Raw genomic sequence first — 25,529 nt, forward strand, 5'->3', positions numbered from 1 at the left:
CTGTGACGGTCGAGGGTGGTGAGCCAGTCAGGAAGAAAAAGAAGACCAAGTCTTCAAAAGAACAAGGTGAGAATCAACCTGTTGACGTCCAACCACCTTTGACTGATGCTGGCGGCGCTGAAACAGAAACTACTCCCTCTATTGCTGAGATGGGCAACCTTGTCGAACAACCGGACTTACCACAAGAACACCCTACCGTCGAGGTATCATTCTTAATATGATTTTAATCATAGCTAATACGAAACTATTTGTTAACCTTTTCCATGACAATTCGAATCAGGTACAACAAAATGTTTCTGTAGAAGAAATACCCTCATGTGCTCGAATCTCTCCTGCTCCTGAGACGGATGCAGTGAATGTTGAGGAACAGGGTGAAGGTCCAGGTATTGGACCCAGCAGTCCTCAGGGATCGAGTCAGAGAAGTTCATCTGAAGAACACTTTTCCGATGAAGAGGCCATACAAGAGGCTGAAGCTGGAGGTTCAGACATTTTCCCAGCGTCTTCGACATCTAAGCTTTCCGCTAGCATAGGGATCGCAGAGGATACATTCATTCAAATGCAAGACGAAGACCCTGCTGCAGCCCTTCGACTCCTGCTGAACACCAGTCAAGCCAACACCTCAAGTGAAAAGAACCCTGGTGCTTCGTCCTCATCTGATGCTGATATAACCTCTACAGTACGCCAAGATTGCCTGCTTTTGAAGTTATCAATGGAATACGCACGGGCAGACGTACTTAAATCCATTGAAGAGAATCCTTCTGCTGCTTTTGGGCACCTGAACTTTTTGAAGAAATTGCATAACCCCCTTACTTCTGATGAGATTCTGGGCAAAGTTATACAAATCGAGTCCATTATCGATCAATTTGCAAATACTGTGCAGAAAAAACGCGAAAATGGCGCCAGACTCGATGCCCAGAAACAAGCACATATCCTTCTGCTCGAGAAAGCCCGAGCGGCTCAACGTGAAGTCGAGCGTCTCACCAAAGAGGCGAAAGAAGGATCTTCTGAGATCAAAGCCTGTGATGATAACATCTCCTCCTGGGAGGCAACTATTACAAATTTGCTGTCTCAGGTCGATGATCTAAGGCAGAAAATTGTAACAGAGCAGGCCAAACGCAAAGAACTCCAGGAGAAGGCTGCTGATTCGATTCAGAAGCTGGTTGCCGAAAAAGGGAGGGAAGGCCTGAAGGCCTTTAGTGCATCTCAAGCGGTAGCAGATGAGGCGAGAGCTATGGAGAGTGCTGACCAGGTTTTGAGCAAAGAGATGGCCACCTTGAAGAAACTATATGAGGACTTAGTCCTGCATTAGTAGAATTTATAATTTCTTTATTTCGAATTCTGTATTTCGATTCTACTTTTGATGTAATATTGACACATGCCCTTTTGTGGCAATTTTACTGTTATCGCCATTTTTATGTTTCCATTATTTCTGTCTATTCTATGCTTATTTTAACTTCGAGCAATGTTGGTTTATATTTTTTCAAATATTTACCATTTATACTCAAAGTACGTTTCTGAGGGGTTAATTCCTCTAATTCATAAGCACCATTCGAATAGATCTGAATTATTTTAAACGGTCCTTCCCAATTTGGGGACCATTTGCCCAAAGCTCGATCCTTACTATCCATGGGCAGGATAACCTTCCAGACTAAATCTCCAACATTAAAAGTTTTCGACTTCACTTTCTTATTATAAGCTTTAGCAACTCTTTCTTTTTGTTTAGTCAAGACTTCTAATGCTCTTAATCTCTCCTCGTCTAAATCAACTAACTCATCTGACATCATTTTCCAATAATGGTCGATCGGAATGTCCATTTGTTTTTGTACTCTAGCTGATTGCAAATGTATTTCGACCGGAAGTATAGCATCGTGCCCATAAGTCAGTCGAAATGGGGTAGTATTAGTTGATTCCTTAGGAGAATTTCTACATGCCCATAGAACTTGATCTAACGTTTTATTCCAATTTCTTGGCTTTTGGGCAATGTGTTTTTTAATCAAGTTGATTACAATCTTATTGGCTGCTTCGACCTGACCATTTGCTTGCGCATAATATGGTGTCGAGGTTAATAATCGAAAGCCAGTTTTTTGGGCAAATTCTTTCATTTTTCGTCCAGTAAAAACTGAACCTTGATCAGTGGTAATTGTTTCGGGAATACCAAACCTATAAATAATATAATTTTGAATGAAACTAATTACTGCTTCCTGATCAACATTTGGCAAAGGGACTGCTTCGATCCATTTTGTAAAGTAATCGATACCAACTATAATATAACGCTGGTTCTTCGAAGAGGCAGGCTTGATTTCACCAATTAGGTCCAAAGCCCATCCTCTGAAAGGCCAAGGTTTGATTATGGAGTGTAACTCACTAGCAGGTACATGCTGTATCCCTGCATGCTTTTGGCATTCCTGACAGCCTTTAGCAAATTCTATGCAGTCTTTTAACATCGAAGGCCAATACAAACCTTGTCGAAATAAAAGCCATTTCATTTTATGGCCTGCTTGATGTGATCCACAAGCCCCACTGTGAACATGGGAAACTGCTAAGTATGCTTCTGATTCATTTAGACATTTTAACAACACTCCTTCTGCAGTCTTTTTAAACAAATCATTTCCCATAATCACGTAATTTAAGGCCCTATATTTAATCTTTCGAGCCACATTGCCTATTGGATTTTCCAAATATTCAATAATGGACTTTCTCCAATCACTATCTAACATATTGTCAATGGCCAAAATTTGAATTTTTTCCTGAAGATCATTCATACTTTCATCTTCATTATTTTGTGGTATACTTGCCCCCACAAGTTTTGGCATTGGCAATTTAGTGCTTAATGGCTCTGGTAACACCAGTTTATCTTTTATTTCGATCAACTGAGTTAACTTTTCCTTCGACATTTTGTACCCTGAAGCTATTTGGGCTAAATCATTTGCTTCTCGGTTTTCTTGTCGAGGTACATGCTCAATGTTAATATAATCGAAATGATTCAGAAGAGAACTTGCTATAACAAAATATTTTGCTAAGTGTTCATTAACACATTTGTATTCTTGTGTTAATTGCCTCAACACTAATTCTGAATCACCTCTTATATTAACATTTCTTGCCCCCAGGCTAATTAAAATTTCAAGGCCTGTAATTAGAGCTTCATACTCAGCCTCATTATTAGAACAAAGCCCTTTGATTTTATACTTGAATTTAGTTGGAATTTTATTGGGGGATATTATTAAAACTCCAATTCCAGTTCCATGTTTGTGTTTCGAACCATCGAAATACAAAATCCATGGCTCTGTATCGACATAGTCTTGCGACATTTCGACCACTGAGTGATCTACAATAAAATCTGCCACAATTTGACCCTTAACAGATTTCAAAGGCTTGTACGTTAAAGAATATTCTGTTAATGCTAAAGCCCATTTTCCAATTCTACTGTGTAAAATCGGTTTTGACAACATGTGCTTAATAACATCATAATGAGAATACACATAAACATCAACAGGCTTTATATATTGCTTAAGTTTTGCACAAGAGAAATACAGACAAAGACAAAGTTTTTCTATGGCAGTATATCTAGTTTCTGCATCATTTAGTACACGACTAAGATAATAAATTGCATGTTCTATGCTATCATCATCTTCCTGAGCCAACATGCTACCAATGGTCTTGTCAGACGCAGCAATATACAATTTCATAGACTTGTTTCGACTAGGAGGCATTAACACAGGAGGCTTGATCAGATATTCTTTAATTTCATCGAAAGCCTTTTGATGCTCTTCATTCCATTTGAATGGTTCATCTTTCTTGAGTCGAAGTAATGGCGAAAAAATCTGAGCTTTGCCACTTAGATTCGAAATGAATCGCCTCAAGAAGTTGATTTTTCCTAGCAAAGACTGAAGCTGTTTTTTAGTCGAAGGAGGCTTCGTCTCAAGAATAGCCTTTGTCTTATTTTGATTTATCTCAATGCCTTTTTTATGCACCACAAAACCAAGGAAATCTCCTGCACGCACACAAAAAGCACATTTTAATGGATTCATTTTTAATCCATGTTTCCTCATTCGTTCGAAAGATTGCCTAAGATAATCCAAATGGCTATCTTCTGAGGAGGATTTGATGATTATATCATCAATATAAATTTGCATAAATGTGTCAATAAAATCATGAAACATGGAATTCATAGCCCTTTGATAAGTGGCCCCAGCATTTTTCAACCCAAAGGGCATAACCACCCATTCATAAGTGCCTAAAGCACCAGGGCATCGAAATGCTGTTTTCGACACATCATTTTCAGCAATAAATATTTGGTTATAACCAGAATAACCATCTAACATGCTTAAAAATTCGAAACCAGCTGCCGCATCTACCAACATTTCCGCTACTGGCATAGCATATTCATCTTTAGGTGTAGCATTATTTAAATCCCTAAAATCTATGCATACTCTAAGAGTTCCATTCTTTTTAATGACAGGGACTATATTTGCTAACCATTCGACATACCTGGCAGCTCTGATGAATTTACACCTCAGCAGCCTTTCGATCTCTTCCTTGATCTTGGACATGATTTCTGGTGCGAATCTTCTCGGTAGTTGTTTTACTGGTCTTTTCCCTTCCTTAATAGGCAACTTCATTTCGACCATTTCTCTGCTTAACCCAGGCATTTCGTGGTAATCCCAAGCAAAACAGTCTTTAAACTCTCTAAGAAGAGGCACCAGCTTTTCTTTTAAACTTGAGGTGATATTGGTACTGATATAAGTTGGCCTTTTAATCGAGCCATCTCCAATATCGACCTCTTCCAAAGGATCTTGAGCCTGCATCTTTGGCGCCTCACTCATGGGATTTTTCTCGAAACCCAGCGGCTCATCGTCATATATGCAATCCAGTCTTCGATCCTTTGTTTCTTTGTTTTCATGATCTTCGATCTTGGCTTCAACTGCCATATTTTGTTGAGACTCAGCCTCAAAGGCCGTATTTATTCTATTTTCGGCCATATAAGCCGTGATTCTGGCCCATGCAGTGGCCTCAGTCATATTAATCTTCATATATATTCCACCCAGTTGGTGGAATGACTCCATCTTCAGAAGGAACAGCATTAATTTCCTCCCTCTCCCATATAAACCCATAGGTAGGATGGAGTTTGACAGAGTGGACAACATTGTCACTCGATTCGACAACAGCCTCCTTGTCACCACAAGGCGCTATGTTAGCCAACTTTTTGTCAAAGGTTTGTGCAGTAACATTATCGACCTCTGACTTATAGAAGCTTTGATCCGCCTCTATATTTTCCACAATCCCATCCTCCCTCCAGATAATGAGCTTCTGGTGAAGGGTAGATGGCACAGCTCCAACTCCATGAATCCACTCCCTTCCTAGTAGCAAGTTAAAATTAGCCTTAGACTGTATCACCAGGAAAAGAGTTGGTCGAACTATACTGCCTACAGCAACATCTACTTGAATGGCTCCCAAAGAATAGCCAGTTTTACCCTCATAATTCGAAAGCACAATGTTGTGGGCAGATAGATCAGTGTCATGTTTCCCGATCTTGTAGAGCATAGATCGAGGCATTAAGTTGACAGCCGCTCCTCCATCAATGAGCACTTTGTTGATTCCAACATTCTCAACTTTTGCTCTGATGAAAAGAGGTTTGAGATGACTTTTCATCTGAAAATCTGGCTTTTCGAAATAAGCTAATTGTTCTTCCACACAGCCATTATTCATAACATAGTAACATACTGGCTTTGGGTCAGCCATATCAAAATGATCGAACTCACTTTCGATCTCAGTAACTTCAGATTGGACATCATATTCAGATGGCAAGATAGATACCACACAGATGACATCGAAATCTGGCTCAGAATCCAGTAGATCCTCATCCTCCATCTTGTCTTCATCCACTGGAGGTAGGAGTCTCTCCTTTACTGGCCTCCTAGATACTTCTTTATATTGGCCCATTTGCGGGTTCTGCTGGGCCAATTTCTTCTGACGCTGGAACCTACGCCATTGGGTCCTCGTCATAGGATTCTTTCCTTTGTAATTGTTCCTATACGAGTACCTATTGGCCTCCTGTGGGCCAATTTGCTTCGTTCCACTCGAACCACCTACTTCCATAATCCCTTTGTTGAACCTTATGAGTCCCTGGTGCATCCATTTTTCGACCGGCACTGAACCAGGAGGAGCGAAAGTATTCCTTCGACCCGACTTCTGATTAGTATTCGACTGCACCATAACTCTTTTGCCTTTATCGAAACGTTGGTTCTGTCTTGCCCCCTTGTTAACAACTTGGTATTTCTTGAGGCCCTCAGTAGCCTCCTTATCACATACTGCACTGCAGCGAGGGCAGAGCATCACAATCTTGTTTTCGAGTTTGCATCTGTTCAAGAAATCAATTAACTCCTCCTCAGCCTGAGGATAAACAACCTTCATCTGTTCGTTGTAATCCTCTTCAGATACATCCTGAACTTGCACATGGGACACCTCCATTGTTTCGACCATCATTATTTCTTGGGGCTCCGCATAGAGAGTTTCGGCAGCTTTGGATGTTTCAGCATTTGCCTGAACAACCTTTGGTTTCTCACCAAATTTTAGCCTTCCTTCGTCAAGAGCCTTTTGAACCAAATCCCTGAAAAGAACACAACGTGAGGTTTTATGGCCAAGGAAATTATGAAATTTACAATAACCCCTTTTTTTCTGTTGTTCGATTGGGGGTACTTTCAAGCCCTTAGGAACAACAATCTGGCCATCTGTGACTAATAAATCAAATATTTCATCACATTTAGTTATGTCAAATGTATAAGTTTTAGACATAAATTTATCATTTTTAGGTTCAACAGGGTTTTTTCCATTGGAAGGTCTAAGGAGTTTACAAACATAAGGAGGTCCAGGTTTTAATTCTGCTAAATCAACCTCACTGTCTTCGATATCTTCATATATAATATCGAACTCCTGGTCACTGTCATTGGTTTCGATATAAGCAACCTTTTCCTTCTTGTGGAATTTAGAATTTCTAACCTTTTCGGCCTTCAACCGCTCGAGTTGTCGAACTCTATCAGCCAATTGAGCCATATCCCTTAAATACTGGGTATCTAATTTCTTTCTAATCGAATAGTCTAGGCCACCAGCAGCCATTTCGACTAATTCATGTTCAGGGACTTGGGTGAAACACCTTGCCTTTAAGAGTCTGAATCTGTTCAAATAATCATCAATTGATTCAAGTGCCTTGCGTCGAACGCTGGCTAACTCTTTAAGGCTGATCTTAGACTGTCCCATATAAAATTGCTCATGGAAAATCCTTTCCAATTGGTTCCAATTATGTATGGAATGAGGAGGAAGGGTTGTAAACCATGTAAAAGCATTTTTAGTCAAGGAACTAGGGAAAAATTTCATTCTTAAATTTTCATTGTTAGCCAAATCCCCTGCTTCAACCAAATATCTAGCAACGTGTTCGACAGTGGACTCATTTGTCTCTCCCGCAAACTTGGTAAACTTAGGGATTTTCACACCCCTTGGTAATTCTGTCTGTAACACATACTCAGATAATGGAGACACAAAATTAGGCCTGTGTAAGCCTAAGTTCAAACCATTCTGTACCAAAATCGTTTCGACCATTTGGGCTAGGTTATTCTGCATATCGAAACGGTTTTGTTGAATATTCCCTATTACTTCATCAGCATTTTGGTTCCTATTTACCAATACTATACCAGGGTTTGGTTCGACCTGTTGGACTGGTGGCTCTATGCGTGCCGCTGGTTGTGGTGCTTGAGCCATTTGCATCCCGGGGTTATTAGGCATCTGTATCTCTTGGACAGGCGCCTGTATTTGGATCTGTCGAATTGGCGGTTGTTGTATGGGTGGTGCCCCAAAAAAGTCAGCAATTCGACTTATTTGATTTGTTAACGTTTGGTAACTGTCATTTGTATTTTGAATTAAAGGGTTAATAACAGTTCCTATTTGTTGTGTTAACATGTTAACCATATCATGGTTACTTTCATCCATTTGTTGTCTGAGTGACAAAACGGATGTATTAGTTAAATGTTGCGGAATTACCCTACCTTGATTGCCCGCTACAGATCCTGATGGAGAGGACATATTAAGATTCTCTATGTTTGGTTGAGAATTTTGCAACCCTATCATCAAAGATGTAGGCATGCCATATAGAGGGTTTTGAGGCGGTCGAAAGGGACTTCCACTGGGATTCCCTAAACTAGGGTTGTTCCAAGGGGCAAAAGCAGATGCTGACGTGGTCGAACTTGCCAACGTCATGTTGGTCATGGGAGAGGTTACCCCTGTTTGATTCATAACCGTCGAAGCGGTTGAACTAATCGTGCCAACAGTTTGGTCAGGAATTGCTCCTATACCAGAATTTATATTGGCATTACTGACAGATGTTTGCGTTGGTTGCCCCTCCATATTTGGAAGGTCATTGTTTCGATTGCTTGGGGGTGGTCTAGCCATCCTTGTACGAGTTTTGAATTCTGTTAAGTGTGGAACAGATTTCCCACTTCTTAAATGCATACAAAATCAAAACAATTAAGAAGGCAATAAACCAACTGCAACAAACAAAACTTTAAAATAATTTAAAACCAAAACACACAATTGACCTGTCCCACTGGGCGTGCCAATTTGTTTACACTGGAATTTGGTAAACAACCGCTAGTCTAAGTTAATTGCTTGCGAGACCAACTAGTGAATCTCAGGAGCATGTCATTTGCGTGTTTGCTTTAAACATAAAACCGTTAATGTTCATCATTGCAACAAACACTCACTGGTTCGAAATTTGCAGAAAGTAAAATTGTTTAACAGAAATCGAAATGCTGGAAATAACTAGGCAAGGAAAGGAAAATTCTTTGACAGAATCGAAAAGGCTGGAAGTAACTAGGCAAGGAAAGAAAAATTGCAGAATGTAAAGGCTCAGCGAGTTCATTCGATCGAATGAACCATTTAAAATGCAGGAATTATAAAACGAAACGTAAATTGCATTCGAAATGTAAAGTTTACAGAAACTTAAAATGGTTCACAAACAAACATACATTCTCCTTGTGTACTCGTTTCTCTCTGCGCTGGGTACTTTGAGTGTATAAGGATTCTGTAGAAATGATTTGCGACCCCGAAATCTAACTAAAAACTGCTATATATAGACATTCGAAAATAAACTGCCCTAACGGTCGAACATTATCTGAATGCCAAGTGTCCTACCACGTACATCTTACATGCACATAACTGCTCCTTAGAACGGTTATCCGTCTTGCTCGAAGTCGAAGCTGATCTTGTGAAGTTTTGTCAGAAATTGTGCTAAGTCTAGAACTCCTGTTACCTCGACTTCGACTCAATCATACATCAGTTCGAATCACCCAATGGTTCGAAAGCCCTCTTTCTTATCCTAGCCTTGTACTTTGCAAATACTTCCTTGAACTTGGGAATCCCTTTCAAAAGACTCTTCTCTCTTTTCGATTCGAACAGGTCCTGACCAGACTCTTGCTCTGTAATATGCTTCGAACCTCGAGACGACATCCAATGCATACTTAGAGCATATTTTAGCTCGTCGAAAATATGGGCTAACACCCCAGTAAGACTTTCATGGAAGGAATGTATCAACAATTCCTCATCTTTTGCGTATTCCCCCATCTTCTGACAATACATCTTTAGATGGTTCTTGGGACAAGTAGTCCCCTTGTACTTGTCAAGGTCCAGCACCTTGAACTTGGGAGGGGTGATGATATTGGGTTCTAGGAACAACTCTTTTAGGTTAGCAAAGGCATAATCTTCACCTCCTTCAATGGCCCTGAGCCTTTCCTCTAGATGATCCAACTTTCCCATTTCTGCCATAGCATGAGGGTTTTTACTTGTCGTGGAATGCAAGAGGTGTAGTTGTGGGTGATATTGAGGGCCTTCCAAAGGGTTTTGTAAGGGTATACCACCAACTGCTTGCCCTTCCGTGGCATATCCGAGGCAAGGCTCGAAGTCGGCTAGATTGTGGTGGGGAATTTCATGTGTCCCCCCCACGGTTTAAGAGACATGTGCATGATCAGTTTGGGGTTGTTGGCTCTCAATGGGTATAGGAGTGGAGTTATTAACATTCTTATTGGGAGTGTACGCCACTTTGGGTGGCGTATAGTTGAGAGGCAAGCCATATGGCGGGAAGGCGTGCTCGTTTTGAATTTGTACATTATGGGGGCTGCCCGTACTTCCCAAATCTTTGCCTACCATATCTGAGGTTGGATGATTCATTTGGTTGATGCCGGATGGGGACATCAGGTTCACCTTAGCAACAACGCTGGTAGCGGCAATTGCAACCGCATTGGCTTCCATTATCTTCTTCACGCTCATCATGGCCTCCATCATTGTGGCCATTTTCTCTTTAATGGCCTCCATGTCGACCTTCATCTTCTCTTGTATCTCCTCTACTTCACCCATTACTCTAGCTCTAGCACAAGTTCGGTGAGGACGCCGTAAAGCATGTTTTTTTTTTTGATAACGATGATTAAGTTCATTTTATTTTATTTTATTTTATTTTTCACGGAAAGAATGCAATGAGCAATGCAACCAATGAAAAGCATGGATGTATGCGAATGATGTACAGTTGAAGATTGCGAATTTTTACGCAGGATATGGGGTTGAATCAATTTAGATTTTCAACATGGTCCATGACATCTTTGTCAAGGTGAAACTGGAAGTAACAAGGACATCAACAATCCTAAATATGTTTGGCAGTAGACGAAGCAGTGATGTGACTCGATTCATCTTTTGCCCCAATTTTGCAAGACGGTTACTTCCATATTTTGACTTGATGAACCTTTTTATAAAAGCATGAGCTTGGTTCAACCCTATAATCCAAGGAATGGCAATTCTGATCGCCAATACTTCAACAACATCTCATAGGGATGAATGACTCGGGCATACTTTAAGCTATACATGGAAAATGTAATTATGAAATTGAGATGCCCGAAGAAACACCATTTCCTAGTTAACCATGCATTAGGTACCATGTTCAATTATTTTGTTTTGTTGTTGTGTGTTTTTTTTTTTTTTAGAAATGGGTTTATGATCCCAACATGGTTGGCTCATGGTGCCTAACATATGCAACTAAGAATGTAGTGTGAAGTTTCACGCTTCCCCTTTTTTGTTTTTGTAGAGGAAAACACAAGGATGAGCAAACATGAAAACAAATGGTATGCAATTCTGCAGATCAAAAAGTTTGTTGAACGCATATGCATGATGATGCCATGACTCATGCAAAATGTGAGGCTGGAATATGATAACGGACAAATGCAGGAACGATATGTTCATTATGATGTTATGAAGAGATGCTTATGCGATGCATGATATGAATGCATTTTACGGACACGAGAGCCCGGAAAATTATCTCTTCTTACTTGCGCATTTGGGGGCGCAGTGCCCCATGTGTACAATTAAGAAGGTGATATGGACCTTCCGGCTTCTCGTGACAAAGGACGAGACCAACATACAATGCATGCTAGAGATAAAATGTGGGAGTGACTTGATTCGCACTGATTTTTGGAGTAAAAACATGGGATAAACTCATTTTTTTCAAAAAGTTATAACTAGTCAAGATCTGAGCGACAATACAAACTTCCTAGCGGTTTCTAATCATATGGTCCATTAAGTCTATCATATGCTGAAAATAGCTGAGAAGTCCGTGGATCTCCTCGGGGGCGGAGTAGGTGTTCGCCACTGCTTTGGCCTTGGCTAGCAATGGGGAAGTTCTTGACTCCTGTTCAAAGTAAGAGCAAATCAGTCCGTCCACATTGTTGCCTCTTGGTGCAATGAATCAATTACCCTTTCCCTTTTCGACGCACGAGCGGTGACCTTATAGCGGATAGACGGGCCTACCTTCTTGGAGAAAAAAGGTGTGAAACCAGCCACACATAGAGAGCCAGTGCACAACAAACAATTCTTGCGCTGCTCTTTTCACATCCCCGGTCGAACGTGTCATACATGGCCAAAATGGCGACGACCGGGCTTTCCTTGCCATGATGAAAGGCGAGGAAAGCGTCAATCGCTGCTAGGTCCACTAACCCTTCCATATTCGGAAAGAGGACAACTCCAAAGATAAAAAACGCCAAGATGTCAATAAAAGAAAGCCCATTCGCCTTGATTTTCCAAGGCCTTTGCCCTTTCCTCCAAACACTTCCTTGGTACTCCGACTACTCCATTTCTGTTTTGCTTTAGACGTTCCAACTCTTGTGCTGAGATTTTCACTACCTTGGCAACTCTTGTCGTGGAGGGATAGAACCCAAAGAAAAGATATGGCTTCCTTCCTCCCAGTTGGCATCCCAGGATTTCTTCCAACTCTTTCACAGTCGGCACTAGCTGGAAGTCCTCAAATGTGAAGCACCTTAGGGGCTGGTCATAATACTGGGAAAGGGATGCAATTGGTTCCATGGAGACTTCTACCCTAGCTAGGTCCCAAATCTTACCATAGGCTTTGCGGAAGGCTTACCGTTGAAGTTGACCCATTAATTGCCCCAACTCTCCTAAACTAGTGACCTCTAAGCTCTTGATTTTGACTTGATAGAACCTCTTTTTAAGCGAAGGCTTTTGACTTGATCCCATGTTTTACTAAAGTGAAATAAAATCTAGTGCGAATCAAAACTCTGACATCTATCATGGGTGGAATGGATGAATGCATGAAGAAATGCATATGACACAGATGCAATTTACGAATATGGGAGCCCGAGAAACTGTCTCCTTCTTAGATACAACGTCTAGGGGTAGCAAAGTGCCCCAACGTATGTATTTAAAACGGTGACACGGACCCTTCGTTGGTTTGTTTACAGAGGGGATCAAGACAGAACCCATGTGCGATGCATATGCGAAAGGCGCAACACGGGAATGTACATAGTATGACAATACTCACTGAATATAAGTAAAAGGGTATATGACACTTATGCATGGCAGTGTGAAAAATGGCACGCAGCGTGTTTGCTCCGTGCCCCTATTTAAGGGACCTATAAGGGAGAGAGCTAACTAGGCTTTTAGTAATAACCCCCAAGGTAGTCATATCTCTTTTGATAGTTTCTAGAGGTATCATTCTCTTCGAAAAACATATTGCAGCAGTAGGGACTACTAGCAACAATAAGTTTTCAAAGAAAAAAGCTCTAGATGAGGGTTCACTGTAATCAAGCAAGTCGGAGACCTAGCATGACCACAGATTCACCTCCGCTCCTTATGTTCCCATGAACCCGGGTATAGGGCCCTTTTTCACTCACAGTGTGTGCAAATAGTGTTGGTGTTTGTGTGCATCAAATGAATAAATATTTACCCCATGCATACATTTTAAAACGCACTAAAAGCAACAAAGAGTTTATATACATAAGAACATAATGAAGGAAAACCAACAAAGGGATAAGTCACGGTAAAACATTGCACAAGATTAAATGGCCTAACTCTCTAAAAACAGTCCCCAGTGGAGTCGCCAACCTACCCTTCGGCGGGAGGGCGACGCGTGACTCGCGGGATGCGTGTTCCACGAAAGGAATACGCGCGGAGTCGCCACCAACGTTTATTTGAGGAAAACGTCGGAAAAACCAGAAAAGACGCGATCTACGAACTTTTAAGTGAAAGGTTCGGGAGTTGTATTTACGCACGGGGAAGGTATTGGCACCCCACACGTCCGCCCCAAGGGACGGCAGCCTTTAATCGAATGTGCAAACCTGACTTTGATTTTTACGTTCCCTTTTATGTCCTTATATCCTTTATACCCTTTTTATATTTTTTCTTTTTTGTGGTCGACAAGGGTGTTTCCCTTTGCTCCTACGTATTCCTCAATTTGGGATGAGAAAATCAGACCTACGTAGTTCTTTCGGAACAAAGTGTTTGGTTTAAGTTTGTTTTTTGTCTTTTTTGCAAAATATGTTTTTTATTTGAACAAAAGGTCATTTAAGGTGTTGGACCATTAAACGGTCTTTTGATTTTGAAAGGAGAGAAACGTTAAGGCATTGGACCATTAACGATCTCTTGTTTTTGAAAGGAGAGAAACGTTAAGGCATTTGGACCATTAACGATCTCTTGGGGTGGTCGACAAAAGCGGGGCTTTTGCTCCTACGTATCCTCAATTGCGATGAGGAAATCAGACCTACGTAGTTCTTGCAAAAGCGGTAAAGTCACATGTTGATTTTATGCTTTTGAGCGGTCCATGTTAACCGATAAAAGCAAAGAGGACCGTTTAAGGCGTTGGACCTTAAAACGGTTTTTAGTGATTTTTCGGAAAAAAACTTGATTTGTGAGTTGATTTTAGTCTTAGTTTCACTTTGGTTATTAATCAATTCATTCAAGGAAACTTCCAAAGAAAAACGTCCGATTGATTTTTTTTATTATTTTATTCAAAGATATTTTGATTATTTTATTATTATTTTACTTTTTTTGGTTTAACCGAGGTTATAGCGTGAACGATCAGTTAGATTTCGTTTTAACAGTGATTAAACGAGATTACAACACAAATGATCGGTTGAAATTCATTTTATCATTTATTAGACGAGAAAACGGCTTAAATAAATGGTTAAAGCACGTTAAAAACGGAAGAAAAGAAAACTGAAAGTAAACGAAATTAAAGTGAAAGTACACAAAACAAGAAATGAATTGAAAGTCTCGAATTCGAAAACTTACCCATTGAAGAACGAAGAACGAACGAAGAACGGATGAAGAACGGTGAAGAACGATGAAGAATTTCCACAGAATCGCTTACGGAAGCGTTACGGAAGTACTTCGACTTGATTTTTCTTCACGAAAACGTGTTTTTGCCCAAAATAGCCGAAATGCATAGCCAAAGGGGTCTTGAACATTTTGAAACAGCTCCCCCCTCCCCTATTTATAGAAAAAAAAGGAGGTGCTTGCCGCCCAAAGACTTAATGAAGAAGATTTCTAAGCGCACCCGAATTACTAAGTTCACCCCCCTTTTCGTATTTTACGGAAAAGTTACGGAAGCCTTACGGAACTGTTTTCGAATTTGATTTTCATCTTTTTTCTTTTCCCTTTTACCAATGTTAAGTGGAATATGCTTACCCAAGGTTTTCGGAAATTTTACGGAAGTATTACGGAAGCCGCGGAAGCCCCGAAAACCATTTTTCAAAAACGTGGAGGAGCTTGCCGCCCAGTTGCTTCCTCCTTAAGCAACCCAACTTCCAAAATGTTCTGTAAGGGCCTAGATTTGAATTGCTATTTACACCCCTATCTTGATAAGTTCACCCCCCTTACCTTTTTTGGTGATTCTTTTTTCGTAAAGTTACGGAAACTTACGAATCTCGTAACGATACTTGTTTTCTTTCCGTAATGTTACGGAACCTTGCGGATTACATAATCATCCCCTTTTTGACTTACGGAATGTTACGGAATCTCACTTAATTATGCAACGATGCTTCCATTTGATTTCCGGTGTGTCACGGAAACTTACGGATTGTGCATCAATATTTTTTGGTTTTCCGGCATGTCCTGGAATTTCACAAATTGCCTAATGATGGGTGCCAAGCACCTCACAAGGACCAAAGAAAGGTCGCATGTCATCAAGCAAAGGTCCCCGGACGAAATTAGGGTATGACAACAAGGTATGCTGAATGTACCTGGATCTTTACATTTTTCAAGAATTTGGGGAACAGATTTACCAATCAATGCGGAGACATTTCTGCCCATGCTAATTCGTTCACTTCCTTTAAGCTTCCTCTTATTAGTGCACAGCTCCTTCAAGAATTTGGCATATCTTGGAATTTGCTTTATTGCATCCAGCAGAGGTATGTTTACCTCTACTTTTCTGAATGTTTCCAAGATCTCTTTCTCTGCCTCTTCCATTTTTTTGTTGGAAACTGCTCTTGGAGGGAATGGAAGAGGAGGGATGTGCTGCTTCTGCAAATCTAAATTACCAGTGGAAGATTCACCTGCACAGAAATTGTTAGGTAAATTTTTGTCATCACCTTTTTCTGGAGTAGAGTGAAGTTTGGCAGGTTCATTTGCAGATGAGGAAGGTGCTATGGGTTGACGTCCTTGACACTGTTTTCCCGACCTCAATGAAATGGCACTGACATTTTTGGGATTTTGGACAGCTTGGGAAGGCAGCTTGTCAGAATTCTGGGACTGTTGTTGGTTCAATTGTGTAGCCAATTGTCCCATCTGATTGGTTAAGCTCTGAATGGAGGCTCTGGTCTCTTGTTGAAACTGCATGTTCTGCATAGTCATTTGCCTCACAAGTTCTTCGAGGGAAGGTTGTGGAGGAGCCTCAACTGTTGGTTGTTTCTGGGGCTGTTGATGTTGTTGGATTGGTGCAGGAATGTATGGTCTGCTTGGGCCAGCAGCATTTTGGAAGGAAGGAGCAGGCTGTTGTTGTTGGTTCTGAGGGATAGACCATCTAAGATTAGGGTGATTCCTCCATCCAGGGTTGTATCTGTTGCTGGAGAGGTTGTAATTGTTCTGTTGTGGTTGATTTTGCTGCTGAGGTTGAGGAGGTCTATTGTAAATGTTTGCAGCATAAGCTTCAGGCTGCTCAATTGCTCCAGGTTGCTGCATGGAAGGGCAAAGGTCTGTATGGTGGTCAGCAGAGGAGCACAAACCACAGACCCTTGCAACAGGTACAGATTTCTGGTTCAAGGCCAGCTAGGTTACCAAGTTAACCAATGCATCCAGTTTGCCTTCAAGCTTCTTAGTTTCAGATGATGCAGCTAAGTTTGTAGCTACCTCATGCACTCCTCTAATGACTATAACATCATTTCTGGCGCTAAACTGCAGGGAGTTGGAAGCCATCTTCTCAATTAAATTTCTGGCTTCAACAGGAGTCATGTCTCCAAGGGCTCCACCATTGGCAGCATCTATCATACTTCTCTCCATATTACTGAGTCCTTCATAAAAATATTGGAGAAGAAGCTGCTTCGAAATCTGATGGTGAGGGCAACTGGCACATAGTTTTTTAAATCTCTCCTAGTACTCATACAGGCTCTCTCCACTGAGTTGTCTAATACCTGAGATATCCTTCCTGATGGCTGTGGTCCTAGAAGCAGGGAAATTTTTTTCTAAGAATACTCTCTTAAGGTCATCCCAGCTCGTGATGGACAGTAGAGCAAGGTAATACAACCAGTCCTTTGCCACCCCCTCTAAAGAATGAGGAAAAGCCTTCAGAAATATATGATCCTCTTGGACATCTGGGGGTTTCATGGTGGAGCAGAAAATATGAAATTCCTTCAAATGTTTGTGCGGGTCTTCACCTGCAAGGCCATGAAACTTTGGAAGCAAATGAATCAGTCCAGTTTTAAGAACATATGGGACATCCTCATCAGGGTATTGGATGCACAAGCTTTCGTACGTGAAATCAGGTGCAGCCATTTCCCTTAGAGTCCTCTCACGGGGTGGAGGTTGTGCCATGTTCTCAGAATGTTCAAAATCAAAATGCTCAAAATTATAATGCTCAAAATCAGGATGTTCAAAATCACCAATAACAGAATGCACAGATTAACTAGTAATGGAATGCTCAGGATGATCAAAAGGTATAAAATGATGCCTAACTAATCTATGAAATGTCCTATCTATCTCAGGATCAAAGGGTTGTAAGTCAGATGGATTGCCTCTAGTCATACACTACATTCAGCATGCACAACTAGTTGCTTTGTCATGTAAATAAAGGTGCAGGTTTGAACTACAGCTACCCTCAAATGATATCCAAATGACTTGAAATTTTGTGAGCAACCTTATAAAATGATGAGAAGATAGCACAAAACATTTCAGGCAAAAAGTCAAAGTCTAACTATGGAAACTAAAAATGGTAGGTTAAGAAACATAAGTGAATAAAACTTGAAAAATAAAAAACTTTTGACAAAATCACTATTTTTGGACGATGGAGACCTTAGCCATGCCACGGCGTAGGAAATTTTTTTCTACCCCAAATACATATATAATAATTGCGATTCTGATAATCGGAGCAAAAGTTATGGCCGTTTGAAGTTTCGACAAACACAAAATTTGCTACTTTTTTGGAACTTTCAAATCTGACCAAACTAAAGGCTCTAGCTATTTTCCCCACAAAATATAGATTAAAAGAAGTTACCACAAAAAAATTCAGCAAAAACTAACAACCCTAGCTACTAAAAAAACATCTCAAATAATTCAGCATGGGTGGTTGCTAAAATCTGTCTCTACTTGATTTCTACTACTACTCTGTTTTGCCGCAAGCAAAATTGGTCGCTAAGTCCGTCGCAAAATACTATTCACGACAAAACACCCGAAACTGAAACAGGGGAAGCACTTAATAGGAAAACTAAAATAGAACACACACTAAACAGAATACCAGGCCACTAAACAACACTAACACACATACTATCACAATACTAACAATTAAACTTAAAACACGAAAGAATTAAACACACAACACTAGCTAGTTATTATGAACCTTAGGACACTGCTCCCTGGCAATGGCGCCAAATTTGATCGAGGTCGTACTCGAATCAAATAAACATGAAAATGCAGTAACTAGGAAGTGATCCTAGGTCGTTTCCCAACGAGCAATGATAAACCAATTGTTCATAATATACTTGCAGTAACAGTAACGATTGGGGGCGGGGAGGGGGGGGGTTATTTGTTTTGTGATTTAAGGAGCAGAACAAGTAAACTGGAATACAAAACTAATAATATTAAAAATGGGTTGTTTCCTCTGATTGAGAAGCCATTCTCTTATCCTGGGTTATGGAGAATTCGTCCCTAACAGTTAACCACTTAATCCAACCCTATTTCAATTTACAAAGCGAAAAATCAACCTAGGGTTGTCAATACGTGATTAGGCACCACATACACCAGTTAGCCCTTCGTCCATTAAGCATGAACGCAAGTTAGGCTCAGAGGCAATTAATCGAACACGAAGTGTGCACTGATTAATGTTATCGAATTTGGATTAACTGGTGAAGGGAAAACTGCCAGGGAACCACATTATAAACGAAACCTCAAAGAGATTTGGGCTTCTTCCTCAGAAGGAAACAACACCAGAATAATTAGCCTTCCATAGATTCAAACAGAAAACGTAAATGAAACATGAAGCAGAAACGTAAATAAACAGAAATGTAAATGAGACAGAAACGAAAATGAAAATAAAAGAAGAAACAAGAATGAAATTGTAATTAGAAGCAGGAAATGGAAAATTGCATTAAGAACGAAACAATAGCATCAGAACAGAAAAACTTCAAAACCATAAACCCTAAGCTCTGAATAATAGTCTAACAGAATGCCTTGCACGAATCCCAAGGCTGCTATTTAAAAAGAGTCACTCAAAGTCACTGGGCCCTATTACAATACTCTGGCCCAAAACGAAATAAACATTGAACTACATAAAATAAAATTGCGAAATTTCCTAATTAGAAATTAACTAAGGTAAGCGCTGCTTTATTTGCCTTCTTCAAGTCCACAACCAAAATCCGGATTAAGCCCAATGTTTCATTAATTCCTGAAATTAGATTAAAAACATCAAATTAGCTAAATGAGCCCAAATAATAAAACTGCCTAATTAATTTACAATTAAGACCAATCAGTAATTAAAATGGTGCAAAAAGGGTTTAGAAAATAGAAGAAAATGATGACACATCAATGAGCGTATGAAATTCTTTTAGCCTATTATTTGATTTGAGTCAAATCTTTCATGTTAATTAGTCCTTAACATGTTCATGCAAAATTCTTAGAGAGTCTTTGATTGTGAACCTTTTCTTGAACTTTTAGGTTTCCTTATGATTGTGTCTATTGTGAATTTGAGTTTTGGTGATTGAATTGCTGGCTGAAATGTTGATCCTAAGTGAATATTGAACTCCTAAAACTGTGGTAAACAATCCTAGTGAGTTCAACATACATAGGAAGGTTGAAAGTAAGCCCAAGGCAATCAATATACCATGCTTAAAGAAACAAATCGCTGGTGCTGGCAGCTTGAACATACAAACTTGTAAAAATGACTGAGAATTGGTTACTTCGAATTTTGAGCTGAAATGTTTACTGAATTTTCTAGACATCTGGAAAAAAGTTATAAAAAAAAAAACAAATGATTTGGATAAAATGAAAAAATACGAAAAATCACACAAGTTGGCAGGAAAATCAGTATCCAGAAAAAAAAAAGGTGAAAGGAAAGTGTACTTGTTGTTTTGGCTCAAAATTTATTCTATAATTGGAAATTTCAATTGAAAATTAGTGTGAAGACAAGTGCAAAACTAGAGGTTTGTTGAGTCTTTTTTTTAGCTTTTTTTACTCTACTCTAGAGCCATTCTAAGTTTCTCTTTGAGTCCTAGCTTGCTTCTATGTCCTTTTCATTTCTTTAATTGTTGAATAATCCTTGAAAAATTGTCTTGTTAAAACTCCATTGGTTTAGCTTTCATTTCATTTTTTTTTGTCTTTGGTCATTGCTTGTCTCTTTGTTTCCTTGTTTGTGGGTTGCCAGATAGGGAATTGGAAGGAGGATTGGTGCCATCCATTGAAGAATTTGAGTCCAGAAGCAAGGGGCCAACCACCTTAAGAGCTATTGGACTAAGAAGCACTCCAAATTGAGTGAATCACCAAAGAGAGAACAACCACCAAAATTGAGGACCATTTTGTAATTTTGTAATTTGCAATTTACTTACCTTCATTGCTTTCAAGTTTTGTAACAAAAAGGCCTTTCATTGGAAGTGTGTTGGGAGCCTCCAATAGGTTACCAAACTTCCATTTTTGTGTAATAATTTTAGGCAATTTTTCCTTAGGATAGTGAGTGTTTTGTTGGGAACCTTGAATGTGGTCATCCAAACACTCATAGGATTCGCCTAGTTTACATTTCTTGCTTACTTTCATAGCTTATTTCCTTTACCTTCCATTGTCAAACCGCCTAGATAGCTTTCCTTTTACCAATTAGTTTTTTACCTTATCTTTCACACCTCTTTTAGTGTTTATTTGGCTAGTTTCAACCATAGTTTCTTTTACCTTTTGTTTTCAAACCTCCAACAAGAAAGAACCACAACTTAGGAGCCAACATGAGTCATCATTCATCTAGTGTTAATGGCAAGGGTACTAGTCATAAAGACCCTTTATCTAGAATCTTAGATGAGTTGAGTTCCCTCAAGTTATAGAAAGAAAAACAAGAGAGAAAAGAAAAAAAAAGAGTGGAAGAAATAAGTCAAGATGAAAGAAAGAAAATAAGAGAGGAAGAAAGAAGACTAAGTGAAGAACTTCGTGACTATTACGAAGGAAGGCATAGGTCACATCTTAGACCTCACTCCCATAGAAGAGAAAAGGAAAGAAAGCCTCAAGAGGTTAACATTAAACTCTCATACTTCCATGGGAAGGACAATGTAGAGGCTAACTTAGATTGGGAAATAAGGGTAGAGCAACAACTTAAAAAGAAGTCTACTTCAAAATCTGATGGCTCTCACTCTTATCCAAAGAAAGACCAAGGTCAAGGCATCTTAGGGGTGACACCTTCTAAGCCCAAAGATGATAAGGGGAAGACAATAGAAAAGCAAGCCAAGATGAGGCTACTACTTTAAAACTAGCTCTATAAAGTGCTTTAAATGTCTTGGAAGAGGACACATTACTTCTCAATGCCCCACCACAAAAACCATGATTATGAGGGCCCAAAACATTTATAGTAGCCAAGATGAGGCTACTTCTTCACCTTCCTCTAGTGAAAGTCAAAAAGCAAAAGGGGAAGAATCTAGTGAAGAAATCTACCCCCAAGAAGAAGGACAACCATTAGTGGTTAAATAGAAGTGTAAGGAGGTAAGTGTCTCCTCCAAGAGTTTAGCTAAGAAGGAAACTCATTTTACAATAAAGACAAACATTAAAGAAACTTTTCCTCTTAGACAACCTCCACATTTTCTCTTTTGTAAAAAGGCACTTGCTAGCATTGCCACACCTCTTGGGCTTGAGTTTATTCCTCAAGTGAAGAAGTTGTTGGATGAGGGTTTGGTTCGCAAGAGCTTAAATCCTTGTGCTTTGTTGGTGCCCAAAATAGGTATTATTAGGTACCAAGTCCCTAAAATAGGTGGTATGATGAATGTTTTGAGTGGTGCAACCCTTTTTTGTAAAATCACTCGTACACCTAACATCTTCATGGTGTGTGTACATAGGGACCCATTAGGTAGGTTTGTTCTTATTTTTAGTTTCAATACAAACTTAGGTACTCATATGGGACACCTTGGGTTTGTCATACTTTTTGATAGGAATAATCAATATGAAAATACAGAAAAAGGTATGTTTTATTGCGTTACTTTTCTTAATTTTTCAAATAGTGATCAAGGGGTTCCCATGAACCCTAAGAGAATAAAGGTCATTCCTGAGTGGCCCACTCCACAAAGTATAAGAAAAATTTGGGGCTTCCATGACTTTACAAACTTTTACAAAAGGTTTGTCCCATATTTTTCTATACTTGTAGCACCACTCATTGAGTTGGTGAGAAACCATGTTCCTTCATGGGAAGATGCCCAGGAAATTGGTTTTCAGAACTTACCTTACTTCAACATACCAAACACCACTAATACATATGTTTTTGTTCTTTTTGCAGGTGTTGAGGGAAGGAGCCCAGAGTATGAAGAACCTCGGGATTTGAGGTCAAATCCTTTCCAAGGTGGAGGGAATGATGCAATCCTATCCCGCAAGGGCATTGGGCAGAAGACTCCTAGTAGATTGGGCTAGAGATCCAAGGGAAGGCCCTAGGGTTCTCATGAGCCTTAGGGTAGATTTCGAGCCCATGGGCTAAGTATGAGCCCGCTTATCTTTGTAAATATTAGAATAGGTTTTTCCTTCGTTTGAGCCTTGTATTTTGGCCATTCTAGTAGTATAGGGTTTTAGCCTTGTATTTCGGGGCATTTTGAGTAGTCTTTGTAGTAAGGAATTTTTTTTGTATTTTCATGTTTTTTGACATGGGGTTGAGCTTAGCTATTATAGGGGGTGTGTAGCTAAGCTCTAGCTTCTCATCTCAAGGAGGTGAGCTTAGCTATTAGAGAGGTATGTGTAGCTAAGCTCTAGCTTCTTTAGGAATCTTCTTAAGAAAGCTTCTCAAGGAGGTGAGCTTAGTTATGAGAGGGGTGTGTGTAGCTAAGCTCTAGCTTCTCAAGGAAGTTTTCTCAAGAAAGCTTCTCAAGGAAGCTACCTAGTCTATAAATAGAAGCATGTGTAACACTTGTTGTAACTTTGATGAATGAGAGTCTTGTGAGACATACTTCAAAGTTCTACTTCTCTCCCTCTTTTATTCCTTGAATTTCGTGCTCCGCCCTCTCTCTTTCTCTCCCTCTTTCTTTTCCTCCATTGAAGCATCCTTCCAAGCTTCTTATCCAAGGCTCATCTTGGTGGTGAAGCTCCTTCTTCCATGGCTTATTCCCTAGTGGATGGTGCCTCCTCTCACCTCTTTTCCTTTTTCTTCCGCTGCATCCCCATGGTGGAAAATCACCATTAAAGGACCTCATTGAAGCTCAAAGATCCAGCCTCCATAGAAGCCCCACAAGCAAGCTTCCATCAGAATGTTCGAATGCGGCCCATAATAAATTGAAACACTCAAAATTGAACACGAATGCTCCAAGAAAATTCAAATGGCCATGACTTCTAACTTCGTATCCGATTGCAACCCATAATATATTTAGACGCTCAAAATTGAACATGAAAGGTTCGAGCAAATTCAAATGACCATAACTCTTACTTTCGTATCCGATTGCAGACTATTAAATATCAAGACACTTGAAATTGAACCTGGAGTTTGCTGGAAAATTCAAACTACAATAACTTTTGACTCGGTTGTCCAATTGAGGCTATCGAGACGCACGAAATTGAACATAGAAACTCGGGGCAAATTCAAATTGTCATAACTTCTGACTTTGATATCCGATTACAGCCCATAATATATCGAGAGTTGAATTTTAAATGTCCACGGTGGGTGAGTTGAATTTATTTCTTGGACTACAAATAAAACAAACCAAAAATGGAATCTTTATTAGTCAAGAAAAAAATTGCAAAAAACTGCTTAAGAGGTTTGGAATGGAAAATGCTAAACAAATGGCCACCCCTATGAGCACTGCGTGCTACTTGGATAAAGATAAAGTTGGTCCATCAGTAGATATAAAGAAATATAGAGGTATGATCAGATCTCTTCTTTATTTTTCAGCAAGTAGACCAGATATTATGTTTAGTTTTATCATGTGTGCTAGATATCAAGCCAATCCTAAAGAATCTCACTTAAGTGCCATCAAAAGAATAATGAGATAATTACTAGGCACTATAAATCTTGGCTTATGGTATCCTAAGAATTCCTCTTATATCTTAGTAGGATACTCTGATTCTAACTTTGCTGAATGTAAAACCGATAGAAAAAGCACTAGTGGGACTTGCTACTTTATTGGTTATGCACTAGTATCATGGCATAGCAAAAAGAAAAATAGTGTTGCCTTATCAACTACAGAAGCGGAATATATTTCTGCTGGAAGTTGTTGTGCACAAATCCTATGGATGAGACAACAACTCTCTGATTATGGTTTAATGCTTGATCACATTCCTATTCATTGTAACAATACGAGTGCAATCAACCTATCAAAAAATCCTACTAGGCATCACTTCCTTAGAGATCATGTTCAAAAGGGTGATTATGCACTAGAGTTTGTTGAAATGAAAAATCAATTGGCCGATATATTCACAAAACCTCTGCCCAAAGAAAGTTTCTTTACCACTATAAGAGAATTAGGAATTGTTGATCAATCTAACTGATGCAATCCTACCCCCAAGGGCATTGAATAGAAGACTCCAAGAAGATTGGGCCAAAGATGCAAGAGAAGGCCCTAGGGTTCTCATGAGCCTTAGGGTAGATTTCAAGCCCATGGGCTAAGTATGAGCCCGCTTATCTTTGTACATATTAGATTAAGGTTTCATTAATTTTGAGCCTTGTATTTAGGGCTCCATAATGTATGTAGGGTACCCTAGAAATGTAGGATTTTCCAGCCCTTGTATTTTAGGGCACCTAGACTAGTTTTTGTATTAGGGGTAGTTTTGTAATTTCACATGCATTAAGGGAATATTTGATGTGTGTGTTGAGAAATAAATTTAATTGAATTGGGAGAAGCCCAATCCAATTAAATTTTAGAGGGGGAGGTGAGCATTTGCTTGCTACACCCCATTGCCACATCATATAGTCACACTTTATGCATGTCCTTCATGATTTACATGCCTCATGACACCTAAGCACACTTAGTGGAGAATCTTGAACTTGATCTTGGATTAGTGGGCTAAACCATATCTAAAATTCACTAATCATAATTAGTGAAATTTTGGCTCCACAAATTCAATTTCAAATTTAACAAAAATTTGAATAGAAATTCAAATTTCCCTCCAATTTTGTGTGACGCTTAGGCTATAAATAGAGGCTATGTGTGTGCATTTTTCTAACTTTGATCATTTGAAAATTAAACTTTAGATTTTAGAGCTCTTTTAGAGCACAAAATTTCGTGCTCTTCTCTTCCTCTCCCTTCATTCATCTCCTTCTTCCTCCAAGCTCTTATCCATGGCCACCTATGGTAGTGAGCTTCTTCTAGACTCATCTTCTCCTTGAAGTGGCATCTCCTCTCTCTCTT

The 25,529-nt window shown here is 39.6% G+C and overlaps 1 non-coding gene across 1 annotated transcript; it reads left to right on the top strand.

The window, feature by feature from the left end:
• Positions 1 to 16,861: 16,861 nt before the first annotated feature.
• On the top strand, positions 16,862 to 16,968 carry LOC114372727. The gene has a single exon (XR_003658295.1). It is a non-coding gene; the product is annotated as a small nucleolar RNA R71 (small nucleolar RNA).
• The last annotated feature ends 8,561 nt before the right edge of the window (positions 16,969 to 25,529 follow it).

Source organism: Glycine soja, chromosome 10, assembly GCF_004193775.1.
Source record: "Glycine soja cultivar W05 chromosome 10, ASM419377v2, whole genome shotgun sequence".
NCBI lineage: Eukaryota > Viridiplantae > Streptophyta > Magnoliopsida > Fabales > Fabaceae > Glycine > Glycine soja.